This window comes from Haematobia irritans, chromosome 2 (assembly GCF_050003625.1).
Source record: "Haematobia irritans isolate KBUSLIRL chromosome 2, ASM5000362v1, whole genome shotgun sequence".
Classification (NCBI taxonomy): Eukaryota; Metazoa; Arthropoda; class Insecta; order Diptera; family Muscidae; genus Haematobia; species Haematobia irritans.
Genome location: NC_134398.1, coordinates 99232954 through 99241409, shown reverse-complemented (window position 1 = coordinate 99241409; position 8456 = coordinate 99232954). Strand labels below are relative to the sequence as shown.

Genomic DNA, 8456 nt, shown 5'->3' with positions numbered 1-8456 from the left:
GTCTTAGAGTAATATTTCAATATGTTACAAATGGAATGACAAAGTGGCGAGGTGTTTTAAATTTTAAGGTTCGTGATTAGTAGTGAGAATGAAACTGTTAGTGCCAGTTTCTCAATGTCTTCTTATTATTTATCGTGTCGATAAAACAGCTGATCCCATACAAAAATTTTACTAACCGGAGGTCTATCCACAGGTTAAAATTAATCGGAGGATGAGAAACTGGCCATTAGAATATTTGTGCTTTTACGTATCGAAGAGACTGTAACGTTGTCTCTTCAATTCAGTACATACTCTTAGTTCTTGTCTGTGACCCGAGTGCAAGTTGGGCACTGTAAAAAGTTTAATTTTTTTATCTAGAAAAACCGAAGCATATTTCTATATTTTGTATATATGGCACGACCACATTAGATACATTTCGAAGCTTTTCTGATTTAGTATATTTTTTGCAGTTGTAGCGTGATGTTTTCTTCCTTCATACGTTGTGGCTAGTGGTTTATATATGCATTTTTGTATACTTTGGATATAGCTACATTCCGCGCTATAAAAAAAATAGAAAAATACGAGTCATAGAGAAAAAAGAACGTAATGAAATTGCAATTCTGTATTGCAAGCAATATGTTTGATAATATAGTGAAAACAGTTTCGCGTAGTGATGTAATTACTTGTTCGTTCAGTTAAAAAATATACAGTAGCTGACAGTGTTTATAAATAAAAGCGTCTGGCCGTTGTTCTTTCTTTAATAATCATTCAAATATAGATGTGTATTAATACTGGCAACAAAACATTGTTTACAAACAATTTTTTACGTATAGTTGTATAGATATATGAATGTGTGTACCAGTTTATATTTTTCTTCTGGGCATATATTTAGATGGTTCAAAATAATGCAGCTATTTGGGCAAATAGCTTTGTCCGCCTTCGTGTGTGTGCTAAAAACGTTCGAACTTTTTATAACGAAAGATAGCCATTTGTTTTAGTTGTGTTTTGAATTTTCCGGCTTGTTTATTTGCCTTCTAGTTGCTTTTTTCTATGATGTTCATAATATGTCTTTAGACTGGACTAGTGGTTGGATATTGACTTTGCCAATAAAGTCACTAGTTTACAAAAAAAAAAAAATCTTGTACATTTGATGAGATGCGACTTTTCTTATGTACATATTTTGATCTGCTGAATTCGAAAAAAAAAAATAATTTTTTTATGGTACAGTTTTTGAGATATCCCGAGTTAGAAATGGCGAAAGGCGAAAAAATCAGCGACGGGATACCGTGACGGCTAGCGGCGTGTCGCCAGATTAAAATCTACTCTAATTCCTTGGCGGAAAATGGTATAGTGTTCAAGATGCGTACCAGCTTACGAAATAGAACGCTACCGAAAATTTCGTTAGCGTAAATAGCAATACATTTCTTATGGGAACGAAATTTTTCGCTAGAGGTGCACACCGGCCTTTACTAGGGATTGTTGCTGCCTGGCCATGTAGACAATCTTTATCTTTAAATAATTCAACAAATAACAAGATATCGCATGTTTTTATTCATGCTATATTGACATCAAAAACACTCGGAAAGAAGAAAAGAGGAAATATTTGCCGACAAACAAAACCACCTAGAAGAAAAACGACCGAAAATGACGAAGTTATAAGCAATTGAGTGAACAAATCCGATGTATTTTTTAAGGTAACGACATCAAAAGGAGGTAATCCCTCACGAAGAAGATTCAAGGAACGCAGAAATGCTTTGTTTATCCTAAAGAAATTAGGATAAGTTGACCCAAGCTCGTTGTCGGCTAAGCAAAGCGATTCCTTAAAATGGGCTCAAGGAATTCGTGAAACTGGAAAGAGGGAAAGATCGCCGGATGAACTGCCGTCTTCCAAAAGAGATCAAAGATCGTTTGCCTCAGTGGCAAAAAACAGTCTTGTGATGTCGATTGTTAACAGGGGAACAGTGGACGGTATTGTTCCAAAGCACAAGTGGGGGAAAATTGAGAATGCTTTGTATGGCGTCTACTCACAGGTGCTGGAAAGTTTCCCGGCCCAGATCTTCGACACCAAGACGCTGGTTGGTATCAAGGACGATTTAAGCTAGTCGCATTTGAGGACCAGAAGTCTATAGAATGTTGTAAAGCTGCGTTGATACTAATTGGTGAAGTTTGGGAAGGAGCTGCTCTAGAGTTAGTCGAGAAGACACGTCAGCTAGACATAGAGTACATGCGTGGATACCTGCAAACCCTCCTGACCCTGAATCTGTTTTAAATGGACTGAAACAATGCAATCCAGATCTTCCAACAGCTGATTGGAAGGTTGGCCATTTGGATGAAGTGGATGGACCAAGACGGCATGCAGTGTTTGTATTGAACACTCAGTCTTTGCCACATCTAGTCCCAGAGCCGTGTATGTTATGGCTTTTAGTATATCCAAATGAAGGTATATAAAAACGATCAGTTAAAGGATTCACAAATGGACAAGCCTCTGTCTGAATCAGAAATAAGCAGATTTTCTTCCGAAGTCTAGGAAGATACCAAAGATACAGACATGGATGGACACCGTATGCGAGAGGAGGTTTGTTTCTACCAGCGTACGAAAACAAACAAAACAAACCGTTTCCAATTGTTTCGTTTCGTACAATCCACATATCCAAAACGAAACGAAAACCCAAGATAACTGCACTTGCCTTTCGTTTTGTATTGTTTAATTTGGAATCTGCACCATAATATGTTGTGGTCGCTTATGTCACATACTACTGAGTCCACAGACACACGATTCTCAATATTACTATATACGTGGTCAATACATTTTCCACTATCTGGTCGCGATACCAAAGTATGACAAGTTTTATAATTTACAGATGAATGTGTAGTACACAGTTCAAAGGTATCGGTGGAATTCGCAAAATCAATATTAGCGTCTCCAACTACAATTGTAGCAGTTCTAAATTTGCAAAGTTTATTCTCCAAATATTGCAAGAAAACGTCCTCATTACATCTTTGTGAGCAATAAAAAGTTGCAAAATGCAATGAATGACCATTAATCTTTAAATTTCCCAAGAAAATTATAATAGCTTCAATACCACCACGACTTTCACAAAGTTCAACACTGTAGGCCAGATTGTCCCGTATGTATATAGAAACTCCTCCATAACCATCAATCCGACAACAATGAACCGCATTGTAACCAGGTATTTTATAAATCTGAGCTAAATCAGTTCGAAACCAGGTCTCTTGAACTGCAATCACATTTGGTAAGCTTGGAAACTGCGAAACCATTAATTTAAATTTGTTAAATTTACTTATAGAAGATATGCTTCTTATGTTTACAGATATCATGTTTAAAACATTTTTATCTAAATTTTCTAAATGATTGCAGAATGTTTTTATATTTTGAAAATATTTATTATTAACCATAAGTGTTGTAAAAAAATATGTATATAATCAAATGTATATAAATCTACTTATCAAATTATTGTTGTAGATCGGGAGACAAAAATTGAGCTTGAAGTTCAGCTTCATTATCATCAGACTCATCATCAGGTGTTTGTTCTCGCCTCATAGAACGACTTCCGGGAAAGTTACTTGTTAACATTGTTATCATCGTTGCCCTCAGCAAACGTTTGCAAACGTTTTATTCCCATTTCGTTACCGAACGGAACAACTTGGTGCCGCAAATCCGAATGTTGGTTGTTTTGTTTTTGTCTGCATACAAAACGATTGACGAAAATTGAAAAGTTTGTGACTTTAAATGATACGTACCTCCATCGTTTCGTTTGTTTTCGTACACTGGTTTCTACTGCCTCAAAACTCACCAAAGTTGAACCGATGGTTATTGCGAGAGTCACCGAAGTCTGTAAAGAGGACATTCTTGATGACTCGATTGAAACGTCCGATGTGCCGGTTATTGAAAATCTGGTCCTACGGATCCTCCAGATAAATCTTCACCATTGTAAGTCTGCTTGTGCTGCCTTAAAAGTTCTCCTGATGAAAGGGGACATAGATATCAGAGAAGGCTGCGATCTACCGCAACCGACCAGTGTATTTAGTAAACACCAATATTTGCAATCTTAAAACACCAATTGGTAGAAAGAATTTCAACCACCAATATCCAACGCAACCGACGACTGTCTGTGTTTGTTAGTATTAGTGTTGGTCTCTCGAAAACACAGTAGTAAAACAATCACTCAAATTGGTTACCTCATATCTCAGCAGTTTGGTTTTCTCTTAACGCGGGTACTATGTTTGTTGGCGCAAAAAAGTTCCCCTAAATCATTCTTTCCCGTTGAAAAATGATAGTGTTGACAATATATTTTGAAGGAAGAAATACAGTCATTTTGATACTTTTTCGCGTTTATTTCTGCGAAATATCATTGACAACATCGCAAAATGATTACATATACATTCGCAACTAGTGGCTCGATGGTTTACACACACATGATAATTGATTTGAAAAATAGGAAGCATGACCACTAATTTTTCAAATAGCTTTGGATTAAAAAAATATATATATATTTTACAATGCTGTATTTTATTTTTTTGGAACACAGCAATTAATTTTGGTGATTCCATTCGTTGCTACCACGTACTATACATGTTGGTTGAAGTGCTAATGTTTGTTTTGCAACATCAATTGCAGTGCCTCCTTTTGTCTACATTTTGTGTTGCGTTTACTATCCCGATGCCTAGTACAAAAGAAACGATTGTCAAATGTAATTCACCAAACAAAGCTTTTATTTTATTAACATTTGTGTTTAAATTCCATTATTCATATTTCACCATATAGTAGGGAGCGGCTAGATGGTGGTTGCTACTTAATTACGGAAATACCACTCCATTTTATATTTTGTTTTATCATTCGATCTGATTACACTATTAAATAATAATCCAATCCACGTTTGTATTATAAATTCACACAAATCAGTTTAATAAATAAATTATTTCTTAATTCACATTCCAAAGGGCGCCATGTTATGAAAATACTGACTACGCGATTTACGACAGTTTTTCAACTCGAAAAAAACAAAGAACCACAAATGAAAAAAATTTGCCTAGTTTTTCGCATTTTTTGGTCTATTCGTCTATTCGCTGAAACCGAATAGAGTACCGGCCTTTATTTGTTACTCTCTCAATTCTCTTGAACAAATGCCAACTGCTGGTAGTTGTTGTTGTTGTTGAGTGCAATCACACTTAAGTGTAAGTATGCTACCACACTCGTTTTTTGTTTACCAAGCGTTGTTACGATGTCGATTGGTTTAACACTTCCAAACGCTATATACGAACATTGTTATATACTAGTGGTGTTTGTATTCTCGCATTTGTATCAATGGAAAAGATCGCATGATTGGTGTGTTACTCACTGTTACCGACATTTTGTGGGTAATATTGCAATACGAAAAAAAAGCCACCGGTTGCAGATCTCTGACAGATATAGTTCTTATTCACGAACCATATGTTTATATAAACAAAATATGTGAATTAAGTACTCCGGGGTTCAAACTATTGCAGTATACTGGTAAAGATGTAAATCGAGTCTATATAATTGCAAAAAATGTGCTTAACTTGTTTCCGCTTCCTTCAGCACTGTCGTTGCCAGTAGTCTTGTGTCGTTCCGGAACGAATTAGTTCCAATGAACGGTTCACTAAAAGGAACGACTGTCACTAGTTCTTTCGTTCTCATCGTTCCTTTTGTCATTTAGTTTTATTTTCAAATTACGCTCCATCGTTCCGCGGATTACAGTTTGATTTTTATACCCTCCACCATAGGATGGGGGGTATATTAACTTTGTCATTCCGTTTGTAACACATTGAAATATTGCTCTAAGACCCCATAAAGTATATATTCTGGGTCGTGGTGAAATTCTGAGTCGATCTGAGCATGTCCGTCCGTCCGTCTGTTGAAATCACGCTAACTTCCGAACGAAACAAGCCATCGACTTGAAACTTGGCACAAGTAGTTGTTATTGATGTAGGTCGGATGGTATTGCAAATGGGCTATATCGGTCCACTTTTACGTATAGCCCCCATATAAACGTACCCCCAAATTTGGCTTGCGAGGCCTATAAGAGAAGCAAATTTCATCCGATCCGGCTCAAATTTGGTACATGATGTGAGTATTTGGTCTCTAACAACCATGCCAAAATTGGTTCACATCGGTCCATAATTATATATAGCCCCCATATAAACCGATCCCCCGATTTGGCTTGCGAGGCCTCTAAGAGAAGCAAATTTCATCCGATCCGGCTGAAATTTGGTACATGGTGTTAGTATATGGTCTCTAACAACCATGCAAAAATTGGTCCACATCGGTCCATAATTATATATAGCCCCCATATAAACCGATCCCCCGATTTGGCTTGCGAGGCCTCTAAGACAAGCAAATTTCATCCGATCCGGCTGAAATTTGGTACATGGTGTTAGTATATGGTCTCTAACAACCAAGCAAAAACTGGTCCACATCGGCCCATAATTATATATAGCCCCCATATAAACCGATCCCCCGATTTGGATTGCGAGGCCGCTAAGAGAAGCAAATTTCATCCGATCCGGCTGAAATTTGGTACATGGTGTTAGTATATGGTCTCTAACAATCATGCAAAAATTGGTCCACATCGGTCCATAATTATATATAGCCCCCATATAAACCGATCACCAGATGTCAAATCTGGTGATCGGAGCCTCTTGGAAGACCAACATTCATCTGATGCAGTTGAAATTTGGTACGTGGTGTTAATATATGGCCTCAAACTCCCATGGAAAAATTGGTCGATATCGGTCCATAATTATATATAGGCCCCATATAAACCGATCCCCAGATTTGACCTCCAGAGCCCCTTGGAAGAGCAAAATTCTTCCCATTCGGTTGAAATTTGGTACGTGATGTTAGTATATGGTATCCAACAACCATGCGGGAATTGGTTCCTATCAGTCCATAATTATATATAGCTCTCATATAAACCGATCCCCAGATTTGACCTCCGGTGCCTTTTTGGAGACGCAAAATTCATCCGATCTGCTTGAAATTTGGTACGTGGTGGTAGTATATGATATTTAATAACCATGCCAAAAGTGGTCCATGTCAGTCCATAATCATACATAGCCTCATATAAACCGATCCCGAGATTTGGTTTTGGAGCCTCTTGGAGGAGCAAATTTCATCCGAGTGAGTTGAAATGTGGTACATTGTGCTAGTATATGGTCGTTAACAACCATGCCTAACTAGGTCCATATCGGTCTATAGTTATATATGGCCCTCAGATAAATCGATCCCCAATCACACAAAAATTGGTCCATATCAAGTTCATAATTGTATATAGCCCCCATATAAGCGACCCCCATATTTCAATTCTGGCTCTCTACGTACCGTGCAAAAAGTCCATATCGATTCCTAATTATTTGTAGACTTAACTATACATAACTGTTTTGTCTAATATATACCACGTATGGACTAACTCACAATTTAGAAACCGATGTTAAGAAGTTTTAAGATACAACAACCCAAGTAATTCGATTGTGGATGACAGTCTTTCGTAGAAGTTTCTACGCAATCCATGGTGGAGGGTACATAAGATTCGGCCTGGCCGAACTTACGGCCGTATATATATATGAATAATTTTGCACAGAGTATAGTATTATTAAATCCAAAAATCCATCCAAAGAGTTTGGCTTCCTGGGTTTAGTTACTTCCTTAAATTTTCCATTCCTTTCACTATTTTTTCTTATTATATTACTATACACTATTTCAAGTAATTTCACTCAATTTTCCATATTTTTGTATCTTTCAATTGACCACGAACTTCGTTACACAAAGTAAACAAACAATGTCATGTCTGTCTTTAGTAGATGACAGTGATCACAAATATAAAAATCCGGAACGAAAAGGTACGATGGAACGATTTGAAGGAACTAGTTCCTTTGTACAAAAGGAACGATGAGTCCGAATCACTACGGTGAACGATTTTGCCCAAGACTAGTTGCCAGTTTAGAAAAAGCCAAATGCAAATATTGGGTATCTTCGGTCTATAAGGGGCATGATTAAGGTTGCCAGATTAAAATGGCCTATTGTCTGGAATTTTGGAAAAAGTTGGCTGGATTAAAAAAAATCTGGATTTCGTAAATCCTCAAATATGAGAAATATAACTATTTATTAAAATATTTAAATAAATAATAAAAACACAACAAAACATTTATAATTCAGTGTTTTCATGAACATAAGTAAAAAAAAGTTAATTAAATTTAAAAAAATGAGAACATTTTTTAAATTTAATCTTTTCTTATAAACTAAATTTACAGAAAAATGCAAAATAGGTTTAATGCAGTTCTTATAGATAATACATATCGCACCTATTAAACAAAAGGGTAGTAACACCAATTTTTTATTTTTCAATAGAGACAAAAAACTGTAGTAAAAAAGTTTTAACTCTGAAGACAAGAAAAGAGGCATGACGGCATTTTTTAATGAAAGAATTGTAAAAAAA

The 8456-nt window shown here is 36.4% G+C and overlaps 1 protein-coding gene across 23 annotated transcripts in view; it reads left to right on the top strand.

Annotated features, from left to right (window-relative positions):
• Positions 1 to 438: 438 nt before the first annotated feature.
• LOC142225862 (uncharacterized) overlaps positions 439 to 8456 on the top strand; it is a 201049-nt gene continuing 193031 nt past the window's right edge. For 9 of the 23 annotated variants that reach the window (XM_075295686.1, XM_075295690.1, XM_075295683.1 and 6 more), the window contains exon 1: positions 452 to 654. The gene's annotated coding sequence lies outside the window, so the exon portion shown is untranslated. Of the gene's footprint in view, positions 665 to 696; positions 717 to 810; positions 831 to 8456 lie in introns of those variants that run through there. The other 14 variants (XM_075295696.1, XM_075295695.1, XM_075295689.1 and 11 more) reach the window with 8 other exon arrangements.